At 44.3% G+C, this 13,213-nt stretch overlaps 1 protein-coding gene across 1 annotated transcript in view; it reads left to right on the top strand.

The window, feature by feature from the left end:
• Positions 1 to 1,874: 1,874 nt before the first annotated feature.
• The window catches only part of LOC101061118 (leucine-rich repeat-containing protein 4C), a 76,631-nt gene continuing 65,292 nt past the window's right edge, over positions 1,875 to 13,213 (top strand). Inside the window, exons 1-2 of the mRNA XM_029842129.1 lie at positions 1,875 to 2,073; positions 2,199 to 2,496. The gene's annotated coding sequence lies outside the window, so the exon portion shown is untranslated. The remainder of the gene's footprint in view (positions 2,074 to 2,198; positions 2,497 to 13,213) is intronic.

Here is a 13,213-nt window from a genome sequence, read left to right as displayed (position 1 = left end):
TTATTTTAGTGCTACCGTTGAGCTAGCATGTACAGTAAACTGCTGATGATAATGATCTTATAGCTCCAAATCCTGACACTTGGTCTGGGTTTCCCAGACATCAAGATGAACCCTTTAGTTTCATTTTTTTGACACTATTAATCATTTAAAGATATATAAGCTAGTCCATATGTATATAAACTCTACAGAATGAAGTTAACAACGAAACACTCACACTATAAGTTTTGGCTAAAATGCTGCAATCACAGACTGTTAGCAGCGAACATTTTTACATGCAATCCTTCACAAAGTTTCCTTAGCTTACAGAAAATGGGATGAAAATGGGGTTAAACTAGTTAAGTATTTATTAAACAGATGTTGAACCACGCAAAAACATAATCCTGGCAATAGAAATTAGATACCAATGATCAAAAGAATCTCAAAAACAAAGTAGAATTTTAGAGCTTTAGCGTTAGCACCAACATGCTTGGGCCTGTACTGTGACCTGTACCCCTCTTATACCTGCGGAAAGGTCCCTATCTGTGCCCAACGAGCCGCTCTCCGCTGACCTGAATTCAAATCCTCCCACAGCTGTTGTGTTTGTGGGCCACATTAGCATCTCTGCTGCGTCTTTGAGCCTCTGATGTAACTCATTTAGAAAACGGAGGGATGATTTAGAATGCGCTTAAGGAGAAAATGCATGTGTCCTACTAATAAATAATTAGCTCGGGGAGTAAATACAAATGTGTTTTACCTACAACAGCATTTTAACAATAGTTTGTCTTATTGCAGCAGTTGCTACAGCTCTGCTGTTTGTTGAATCCTTCTGAGGATTGAAAATGTGGTTAAAAATAAGTGTTCTTGCTTGATATCTTGGACTGATTTATTTATTTTATTAGGAGGTATGGACAGCCACGGCGGAAAATGGCTCATTGGGCACAAGATATGAAATAACAATGTGGCCTGTGTCACCTTTGTGGCGACAGCAACGACACCTCCCTAATTGCGGAGCAGTAGCTATGACGATTTCCGCGGGTTGACACTACCCCGACACAAATAGTTCATCATTACCTACTGAGAACGGCGTGTCCTCTTCAACATCGCTCACGGTAACGTCACATCCAATAATAACCTGCTTGTAATAAGGGTATATATCTGGCAGCGGCTGAAGCGTGAGCGTTTCTCCTCACATGCTGCCAAAGCAACGACCTGCACGTGTAAAATTAGCCACAACGAGCCAACAAGTGGTGTTTGCCTCCAAAGCACTAACATCCTGCTTGTAAAATTAATTAGACCTGCAGGTCACTGACCGCTGTTCCCCCAGAGCAAGAATAAATGCTACTAAACAGGAGATGGTGGACAAAATTAGACCTGCTTATGACGGCTAGCAAAACCAGCAGCGGCCCGGTTCTGATGTGGAGTGTATCTCAATTACCTCAATTGTCATGTTGTAGTCAATAGCTAATGTAAGATGCTTCGAAGAGAAAGAAGCAAAGTCTGCAGCTCGGACTCAGATGCTGAAGAGTCTGACAAATTTGATGTTCTTGCTTGATAGAAGCAGGCTGTTCAGTGGCTCCGCACCAATCGTGACAGCTTAGCCCATCAAAGGAAGTGAGTCAGGGATTTGGAGATTGCATCTTTTCCAACCACCCCCTCACTTTCACTTAAAAAAAAAAAAAAGAAAATCATCAAGGAGCACAATCATGTCTTTAAGGAAGACACCCCATTTGTATTCTGGCTCCTCGTGTGTGAGAGTGTGTGTTTGTGCGAGTGAATGTGGGAGAATGGGCAGGCAGCGAGGGTTGGGGGGGGTGTATAGGAGAGAGGAAGGATGAATCCATTGCGTTGCGGCGGAGAAGTGTGACAGAGCAGGCATTTATTTGAACAGAGTGCGCCGCTGTAGCAGGACGGATGCAGCGGCAGCGGTGGCAGCAGTAGCCCTCCTCTGTCAGTCAGCGCCTCCACAGCTGGAGATAAGGTGGACGCGAGGAGGTGGAGACACGTGGGACACATGCTGGAAATGCAACACCTCTCCAATGCCACCCTTCTGGAATACAACACCGGCGTTCCCCCTTTCGGGTCTCAGAATATCAGGTCCTTTTGCTTTCTGATGCTCCTCGGTCAATCTGCTACTCTCGGATCGCTCTTGATTTTAGAGGAGCCCTTCGCACTAAAGGGAAGCGTGATGTGAATGAAAACCACTGCCATTCTCTGTACAGGTCACAATTAAGCACCGGCGGAGGACTCAAACGGTACCGCAAGCATGCAAAGTCCCCTGTGTGCTCCACAGAGGTTCTACTGCAGGGCTGTCGCCTGCTGAACTCAGGGGAGTTCTTCAAAAGTGCACAAGAGACGTTCCAAGAAGCCTTCAACCTTGCTTGTTTCCTTCTTGGCTTTGTAACAAATTGTGGAGAAAACTGAGCAAATGCAAAGCACCAACAAGTGTCCTTGCATTCCCATCCTCCGCTGCTGAGTTTCAGCCATTCTTCATGACCTGGACTCTCGCCTGGACCCTCGGTGAGTAAGCAAACTTCTCCATGGCCGAGATTTTTCTCTGCGATCCCTTATTTGTCTTCACACCCACGCTTGCGATGTGCCTTCACAACCAGGTAACCACTCAGGAGTTGGTCCTCATGAAAGTGAGCGTGTGACAGTTAGTGTGCTCGTTAGTGTCGCCCGGCGTGTTTCACGAGTGCGTCTTTGTTGACGCTTTCTGCAGTTCTGCTTTATATTCACGCGATCTGACTTCTGCCACTTCCAGTTTGTCTGTGACCCTGGCAGCAGCTGAGAACAGAAAGACGCCACACACCTCCGCTAATATAAATAGACAGGCAAGCTGATAGATAACATGGCTTCTACACTACAAACTTGTCATTTGGTTGCTAAACTACCATTCGCTCCCGAAGCGGTAATCACACCGCCCGTCAGGACAGATGTGATTTAATCTGTTTGGAAGACCAAATAATTGATCACTTTTGGTCTTAGTGCTTGGCTGGAGGGATGGATTTCTACCTGTGTCTCTCTCAGATGTTGCCCCACCTGCTTTAACCACCATGCATGCAAGGTTTTAAGAGGTACGTCTTTAAACTTTTGTAGCAGAGCGGCGTGGAGAGGAGGCGTGGCAGCCGGATCTGGGAAGGCAGATGCAGGTGTATCCCTGGTGCAGGGTGGTGCAGTGGGAAGGGAGGAGGAATAGGCACGTAGAAGGTGTGTGATGGCAAATGTAAGTCTAGGCGCACTTGATCCGGTCCTCTCATTTCAGATTGTGACAGTAGTAACGTGTGGAAAAGAGGATTATATAAGTCAGCAGTGCATTTTATGGACCAGGATGCTTCTAATGTCAGGTGCCGAGTGACAATCTGGACTGAACGTTAATGTCTTTGCCATCAAATATCTAATTTTGTTATTTGCATATAGTGCCTCTGGACGTCCACCACACCTCCTTTCTTGCTCATGTCCTTGACGTTTACAGGGTTCGGGCTTGTAAAGTCAACAAAATTGTAAAACTGCACTTGAGGGCCGTGCCAGCATGGAAAAAGTCACTTATTTTTCACTAAATAACAAAGAGGAGTCAGCTCCCACCACAGCAGCTACGTATCAATCAGAATTTTCAGCCATAAATCTTTTCCATTGTACTTAACAATCAGAAAGGGCCCGAAACGCTGGCGGTGGGTTGTTCCTATTATAACAGTCGCACCAGGGAACCGGCTGAGATAAGACAGAGGTCACGTTAGCATTACACAAGCATGTTTGCGTGTTTGTATGCAAACAGTGAGTCGGAGATGCTGGACAAGTGCTGCGCCCCCGAGAGGGCGAGGTGATGAGGCATGTGTGCACAACCCTTGATGCCACCCGTGATTCTCGGAGCGGTGACGTGGCGATGAAAGGCCGGTAATTGCAGCTGATTAAGATATTAGCAAATGCATTCACCCATGCATAATGAAATTATATGCATCATCAAAATCAGAGCAAACACACTTCAATTAGTTCAATTGATGAAGTCCTTCAGAAAGATTGAATCATTCGGAGAAAAAAGAGGGCAGAATTCATTTACTCCCTGTTCAGTATGAAGACATGGGTGCCACCATTGTCCTTGAATCGAGCGCACATTCGCTAGCTAGCATGCTTCTAGCGCATACCAAGTGTCAAATAATTACTGAAAGTCCCTGCATTGACAGCATTTTCTTATTTTAACATACATATTGCAGTAAACCTGCAGCCACGGTGAACCGAGCACTTTTGAAGCTCAATCCAGCACAAATCCAACACCAAAAAGATTTGTCTCAGGAGCGAGCATATGTGCCATATATTATTGAGCAGGGAAAACAATAGGAGAAGCATCAAAACAAGGGGGAAACGGGAGCATGCAGGAGCGTCTCCGGTGTGGGCCGCAGCTGGCTCTTACCTAAATCAACTGATGTGTACTCGTGTTCCAGCGCCGACGACTACAAACCAGGTGCCGCCGCTGCATTCACAGATCAAATACTTGTTTTCCTTTTCTTCATCTCTCTCGTTCGAATCGTTTACTCCATCTTTTGTTCTGTGCACGCAATGTGTCAACTCAATTCGGAGACCAAGAAGAGACGAGTGAAGCAGAATCAAGTAAAAGGAGCGTTTTAAAAGAGTCTTGCACATTCAACTCTCGCAGGAGTTAATTTAGTCCAACAGCTTGACTCCCAACGTGTTGGAGAAAAACTGATATTTAAACCCAAAAATTAGGGGGATACAATGGCGAGAATACAATGCTGCATATGTGGAGTGAAGCAACATCAATAACAGCTCCAAAAAAACAGTCGATAGTAATGTTTTGTAGATGAAAATCTCTTTTGTTACCATTTTCGGCTGTGATCAATGTGGCCATTTTGTCTTTTATTTGGTTCAAATTTCAAGCCAACAGTCACTTGTAAGTACCGTAAGATATTGTATTGAGGCTGCAAAAGTCATTTATTTCTCAGCAGAAGATGGCTAACAGCTTGAAACATACGGGGGCAAAATAACAAAACCAGTGTTGTTGGCAATTCAGCCGTGATTATTAAGGAACACCTGTTTGGCTCGCTGGCAGGGCGACTGGGGGTACCGCTGAATAGCAGCAGGGTAATGAAAGTCTCCTCTGCTTAATTGTTTGGGCTATAAATAGTAAAGGATAGAGGACAATGCCTCTTTTTCTCAAATCTTTGGCTAAAACGCTGCTCAAAGTTTGAAATGAAAGACAATGAAGAGCATCAACACCAGCTAAACTCCTCACTCATGATTTTCCCGATGGTGCACCAATAATAGGCCTATTCCGGCTACATCTCCCCGACCAATGGCTGCCAAGTGGAAACCATAAGATAGTTCACCTTATACAAAGGGATTATTAATCGCAAACCCACCAAAATGTTCACCAAGATTCAAAGAGATTGCTCAATGACCTCAAGTAGTGTTTAAATGAGCTAGAATTGAATTTAAATTACAGTCAAACTCTTATAAAATGCCTTTATTTTATTTTAGGGGGGCATGTTATTGACCTGTGCTGCGGACTACTGATTCCAATCCTTGCATCTAAATCGAATCAAATCAAATCAAAATCAAATCAATCTTTATTTATATAGCATCTTTTACAATCAGAATCCCAGGGCCTGACCCCCAACAAGCAACAGTGGCAAGGAAAAACTCCCCTTTAACAGGAAGAAACCTTGAGCAGGACCAGGCACATGTAGGGGGACCCTCCTGCTGATGGGAGGCTGGGTAGAGAGAGAGGAGAAGGGAGAGGAGAGAAGAGGAGAAGGAGAGGAGAGGAGAGGCACAGAGCACAGAAACACATACAAAAATACACTATTTATGCAAGCCGCCGGCCGAGCGGGTCAGCGGGGCCGGAGGTCATCATGCAGCTCCGAAGGCGGCGATACCTGTAACTGAATACAGAAGGGGGCGAGATTTCTTTAGCATGATTCAATCAGGATGGAGGCAGATCCACTGATTTTTTGTTGAATAGTGTTTGATGATTTGCCAGCACAATGTGCCCCCCCACTGTGAGCGGGTCACCTTCACTGGTGCTTGGCTGGCAGCGTTCGTCAGGTCGGCTGGCGGTCGGCAACTTTCAGAAGTTGTACAACACCGGGCAAAAAAACAAAACAAAACATTACTATGAGGAGCGCAAACCCTTCATTTTAAATCGCTTTAACTTCACCAGTATTGGAAAAAAAAAAAAATCAGACTAAATATAAATAGCTTTTACTTAGAAATAAACCAAATCAGAAGTGAATTCAGACATTCTAGATCTAGAGGAGAAAGACTGAGCTCAACCCAAAGATGGATAGAAAATATTTTCAAATGTATTCAGCTGCCAGTATCCAGGGTAGTCATATCAGAGCTGTCAATCAAGGTGAAAAAATCCATATCATCCCTTCAACTCAAGCAGAAATAAATATAAGGTGAGATTGTCACAACAGTCCAACAGGGCCTGAGCGCGAGGAGCATACTGATCACACCTCGCTGGTGTTTGAACCCCAAAGTCAGGCAGTTACCCATGAGCCTCCGGGAACCTACGCTGTGGTCAAGCCTTCATTTACAAAAAGAACCTGTATAAATGTTTTTACACACTCACATTTCTAACTTGCTGGAGACTTTTAGTCGTGATGCATCACCCAGCTCCGTACTCTAACCCAAACTACCATCACCTTAACCTAAACCTGATACCAACCCTAACCTTCAAGCCATGTCTTCACCTTCAGACAGTTCTTTTGAACTTGTGAGGAACAGCAACACACACACACACACACACACACACACACACACACACACACACACACACACACACACACTCTCCCATTTTTGGTGCTGTTTTATGTATGCATGCGAAAGCTGGAAGTCTGTGTGAAACCAGCCTGCGTTCCCTTTGATGTTGCCTCTTCTTCTGTCTGCTGATGAAAGTATTATCCTGTAGGTGCACATTTTAAGCCCACTGTCAACATTTTTTTTTCTGCGGTATAAACAAAAATTCTTTTGCAGCAACACCAACTAAGAAAAACACTGACAAGGAGTCACTAAAAAAAATCCTTAATATTGAAGCACTTCCATTTTGTTTAAGGAAATATTCTCCTATGTAGTCTTGTTTTAGTCATCAGAAGCTTGAAATAGTAGCATTTCTTAACTGACAGTTAGCATTATTGTTAGCTCACTAACTCTTGTGGACCAGGGTGGCATCAAGAAGTGACTCAACCCATCAGAGTGTGACACTTGGACGTTCTGTCCTTGAGGTTGTTGAGGATCCCATCAACAAAATGCCTTGCTGAGGAGGACCTCAAATGTTGAAAACCACAACACATCAAACACTGAAACAGATGCTACATCAGTCGAGGAGGCCAGGCTAAAGGAGAAGCTAGTCTCCAATCAAGTGCATATTTATTTTTGGACTGGGGGAGTTGAAGTACGCAATGTTCATGTTTAGTTTAATATTTTAGAGCTGTGGATTTTCATCCATTCCAAGAGAAATGGGTGGATCTTTCAATGGGGAATTACAAATGTTGCTTCTTAGCATCTTTATTCAGGTGTGCCTATCACTCTGCTACTGTCTGATATTTATGTCTGAGCATTGCGCGCCCCCCCCCCCCCCCATCCATGTTTATCCATTGATCTGTGAGAGGTGAGGGAACCAAATCCTGGGCGGCACATGAGCTGCAGACCAGCGGGTGATGTTTGGGAATACGATAGCAATTTACAGTCAGTTGAAATGTCAGCAACAGGCGGCAACACCAAACTCCCACATATCGGCACTGATCCCATTGGGAATGTAATAAGACTGCGACATTTAAGAAACAATGCTGGAGAATATCAAGCAACCTAGTTGGGCTGGTTAGATTGAACAGCTGTCTGTGGTCACACTTGTTTCTCTGCCAGGCAAAATACCACGATATGACTGGACTTTAATAATTGCTGTTATGAGAGAGCCCCCAGCGAAACAAAGCCTGTTTTTCTTTCCTTCCACAGGGAATAACTGTTTTTGTTCGCCTGTCTGTATGTATTAGGACACACAAAAGTGCCATCAAGAGTGAAGAATGTCCCAATGACGCTGATAAATGGCTTGTTTTTAAAATATGAATGGCCTCTGATGTCTGCTCTGCCCGTATAAAGGTGCTCAATCATGTTGCCTGTAATTGTTTTGATTAAACAGAGATAATTGCCACTAATGACTTCAATTAATGTTGGAAAAAATGGGTTATAAACAGAATGAAGTAACCGTTTAGCCATTTCGCTGCTCTGTGTGATGGGTAAGTATAGACATGTCAGTGGCTCCTCTTTGAAACAAATAAGCTAGCTGCGACAATGTTCACTTTTCACAAATTTCTTTGTCCGGCCGCAACGACAACAGCCTTCTTCATTTTCTGAAGATGAAGAAATTGATAATTAAACCTGTAGCTGGGACTTTTGATGCCAGTAACATCATAAAAAAAGACACACAAACTGGTCTACAACACACACAGCAAGTATCAATACTTTCCAGTGCCTACAGAACCTGGCTGTCATGCTGAAGCGCCACCCCCCCTCCCCCTTTTGAGGACACCCCTCGCAATCTCGATGGCTTCCATCTTCACCGTTCCCTTTTGTCCCTTTTGACAGAAGAGGCTTGACAGATAGATCACATGGATGCACAATCATTGCCTGGTTTGGACCAGGATGGAGTGCACCCATTATTCTAAAGCAAAGCTATCTGGCGGGGCAAGGCCTGCACACCGCATGGTGCCGTGATAGATGGGGGCCATTAATCAAGGCGAGGCGGGGGCCCGGAGATTGATGTGCAGAAATTCAAATACTCAAACAGCATATGGAAGATTAAGGCTGTGCGGGCAAGGTTAGAATGCTACCTATGTGTTGTGGGGAAACAGGTGTGGCGGCGGCGGAGCCAGGGCCCGCCGCTGTCGTGGGGTCGGCCTGGAGGGACCGGTTTGCTTTGGGTGCTCGTTTTCCACTCAGGCCAAACGTATCGCATTCATCATTGTCCAGGTGGCTTCCTTCCATCCTCACAGCGCTGACCTCTAAAATGAGCGCGGGGGAATACCCGTCAGGGAAAACGCGTGTCATTATTGTGTTTGCTCACCGCTCACAACGCCTGGGCGCCACGTGGGCGCCACAGCGTGGGAAACAGCTATCGGCATTATTGGTGGGCGTGTGGCTCCTCAAGCTCTCGCTATTCATTAAAACACAGGCTTTACAGAGAGATACCCATTGTTATTGCCCTCATTGTGCTTACCGAGGCTCAAAGTATTTTGTCCTGAATAGGTTACAGGATACCGACTGCGCTGAACCCTCGACAAAAAGTCATTTTACTCCCTGGTAATGACCTCATGTTGGATTAATTAACATGTAAAGGTGGTCATTACTCACACATACACAGCAAACCAGGCTCCTCCATAAGAGCCTGTTTGGATGAAAGTGCACCGCGGACATTACAGATTCCACAACAGCTGGCTGGGAGGATTCGCTGATTTTGACATTGAACATGCGTCTGTTGATGGTTCATATTAAGGTGATAGACAGGAGAACATGCGGAGAGCTGTCACAGCTGAACTCACGCTCCCACCTGGCTGTTTTGTTGAGATTAGAGCAGCAGAATCATGACATTCCCCCCCCCCCCCCTCCCCCCTCCCCCCACACACACACGCACACACACAGCCGTTGTATATATTAAATACATGTATACAACCCTGATGATGGCCCAATGAATCAAGCCTGCGACTCTGCGACTCACCGACAGAAAGACATACATAATAAAACGCTCTCCTGATGATGTAAATACACACTTGTACATTATCATACATTCTTTTAGTCCTTCTCCTGTATGGACTCTCCAAAGCTTAAGGAGTTGACTTGCTGGCCACTTTGAGGTAAGAAAAGAAAATCCAAATCTGAGGTTTATTAATATTTACTTTCATGCAGGGACAATAAAAAGGAGGATTTGTGTCAAACAACTATAGCACATTGGGCTTTTTCATGGATGCACAGGTTCTTATCAGTTTTTGTCAAAAATCTCTTTGAATGGTTAAAAATGTTTTGGATGTGGTGTTTTTTTAAATAGAACTAATGTTACATCAATGTCAATATAGAAGCACTAATGCAGGGAAATTCATTTAGGTTCCAAAAACCCACCAAAGGACAATGCCTTGTGCACCCTGAACAGGTGATATGTACAATAGTGTGAGAGGTTCTCCCCCCTCCCTTTTGGGCCGTCCATCCATCTTCTGGAGGCAGGGTCCAACCTGGACAAGACACCAGCTCATCTCAGCAATATTATAACAAACATTCAAATGCAAGGTCAATTCACACACATACATATGTTAGGACTGTGGGAGGAGCGTGACGTAACCACAGAACCCTTACAGATGCGGGGGGGACGTGCACACCCCATACGCAAAAGCATGGCCATTACATGGCCATTTACTGCTTTTGTCATAATGGTTTTGTTTGAGTTTGGACGCCACGTCCATTAGTCTCGTTGGCTCCATATTTGTTAGCAGGTTCACCTGTATGGGACTCCGTCACCCACATGGGCCTGTGTGGAGCTGGTTGGACACAGTGACTCTGAAAATACATAAAATGTTTTGATTTATTTGCCACTCTTATTTCTCTTCCATTTCAGTCCGCTTTGCTATTTTTAGAGTTTGGTTATATAAGACATGAGGTGCTGCGGTGGCACAGAGCTACGCCCCTTCAACAGCTGAAAAGTGGTTCTAAATAGGTAAAGCAAAAGGAATGTCTTCAGCCTTGAACCCAAAATGAGCTGTTTGAAAAAAAAAGAAGCTTTTAGCGCTTCAAGGTCGTGGAGGTGTGTAAAACATAAGAGACATAAGAAGACACACAAACAAACATGTCGTGTCAAAGAGATTCATTCAGCTAGCGAAGAATGACGAGCGATTGCTTCTCTATTTATGCCTTAAAGCTTTTAGCTCTATTTCACGGGGACCCGTGTTTATCTTAACTCACTTTTTAATTGTGACAAATGTGACGTCTCACTTTTCTGCTGCGATCCATCTGCCTGACAAATCTGCCGATGCTGCGTTGATGAATGCGGCGTGAGAACGCCGGTGAGAACACGCTTATGGGTGCTATTAAAAGGGTAAATCCTCTCTAAAAACAGGTGCATGAGCGGCGTCAGATCAAATTGACGGCGTTTTCTTATTAAAAAGATTCTGATGATTATTAAGATGGTTCTGTTCTAACTTCCTGTCACCGCTGATCAGTTTCAGGTCCCTTTTTTACTACGTTTAAATGTTAAAATGGGGAGCAGTGTTTGTACTGCCTCTGCTTTTCATAAAGCTCCGTAATGTCCCTCTGCTAAACCTCCTCATTGCTCACCCTGTTGGGGGCCACTTGCTCCAACTTGATTTAATAGTTCCCCAAATTGATTCTTTTCTCCCAGTGTGTTAACAGCAGCTAATTAGATGTGAGGAGGCTTTCCTCCGGGCACATTATGTAAATATGCTTATGTCATACTTGCTTCAGTTAAGTGCAAAGGGTTATTAGAAAATGCTACAACTTTAAATGGCGAATTGCTTTGTTTGGGGAGCGAAGTGGCGCCCGCGTGAGTGCAGATCTGACGCAGAAGCACGCTTGGAAAAGCTATCTTTTCGATTCTTTCATTTGAGAGGGGATATAATACGGCATCTGTACATTAGGGGAGAGGAATATATCGAAGTTAATCTATCTTAAGGAGATTTCCATCTTCACCTGGAGCTAGAATTGATACAGTTGACGCAATGAAGAAGTAGATAACATACGACAGCTTGGGAATGTGATTCAAAACCAGAGCGCGAGCGTATATATGCACAGAATATACGCATCTGATGTTGGCAAAATGGAAAACACCATGAAAGCTCAGGGGGAAATCCAGCTTTATCATTTTTATATTGTTCTCATGACAAGAAAGACCTTCAGTGAGTCTAAATGATCTGCAAGAACATCATCCTTGACTCCCCCCGAGGAGGACGTAAGCCATTAGGGGAGGAAAGGAGAGACAAGGATACAGAAAGCTTGATGGAGAAAAAGGTTAGAACGTGGAAGAAACCGGCAATGTGGGATTTTTAATCCTCTTTTTTTCCGAGGGAAAAGTACAAATAGATAGAAACATCTGTCTCTCGCATAAACAAGCCTGGGGAGATGCAGAGACGCTAACGCTGCCTTCACCGCATTTTAGACATTTTCTTCAGTTTTCTACTTAAAGATTTTAATCTGAGGAGAGGAATGTTTTATTATGGCTTGTGTTTTTTTTAACCAATACTTGATTGACCATCAGTGCTGCCTTCACAAGCAGCTATTTCCCTGTTTCAGCAAGAAAAAAGTTTATTTTCAGCCCAACTATTAGGTATAATGTTATTCAGAGGGAATAATACGCCAATCTACAGACAGACAGATGCAGCTGTTGCTTCCTGACTCATTAGGTTATATTGTTTTACATTTTTTGTAAAAACAACTATTTTGTATGGCATCAATAAATGGTCCCCAAATGTGAGCCTGGTCCTGCTCAAGGTTTCTTCCTGTTAAAAGGGAGGGTTTTCCCACTCAGGGGCTCAGGCTGTGGGTTTGTGTGATTCACCTGGAGACAATCTTGAATTGAGAAAAGCTGTTTCAGTAAAGTTGTGTTGATTCGAAAATATTACAGATATTTGAATTTTGTTGAGGCACCAGGTGAGGACAAACCCGGTGCTGCATACAGGAAGTAAAGCCTGTTATTATTGCGATCATGCAGTTACGCTCAGAGTGAGCGACGGGGAGCATACGTGGGGATGAGTGTTGTTCAGGAGCTCTTTGTTTATGAATAATAGGAGGGATCATTTTGTTCTGCAACTGTAGAAAAGGGCCCACCAGCAGAGCTTCACAGCGTAAAGCAAATTCACGGCAAGTGCTTTTCCAAATTGCAAAATATCACGCATTCATGAACACAAAAGTGTGTCGTTTTCACAGAGTGGGAGGAGCTGGAACAATAATGACATCATGAGTAAACCATAATTAACTCACGATATAAATAACCAACCTTTTTTCCCTCTGTCTTACTGAATTGTTGCGTTTTTACTAAGATCCGTACAGTTTGTGCCGTGCAACCAGGCTGAGCCTCACCAGGTTCCACCCTGACCTCGTCCAGACGGTCCAAATCTCTCCTTGCTACGTCAAAGGCGGCAGCTTTGTGACTGCTAACTTTGTGTCTCGGCTAACTGTAACCCCCCCGCTTTGTGCAGGTCAGCTCGAGTGGACATCCAAAAGG

Source organism: Takifugu rubripes, chromosome 9, assembly GCF_901000725.2.
Source record: "Takifugu rubripes chromosome 9, fTakRub1.2, whole genome shotgun sequence".
Lineage (NCBI taxonomy): Eukaryota > Metazoa > Chordata > Actinopteri > Tetraodontiformes > Tetraodontidae > Takifugu > Takifugu rubripes.
The sequence above is the reverse complement of the archived record's forward strand: the minus strand, read 5'-3'. Positions and strand labels throughout refer to the sequence as shown.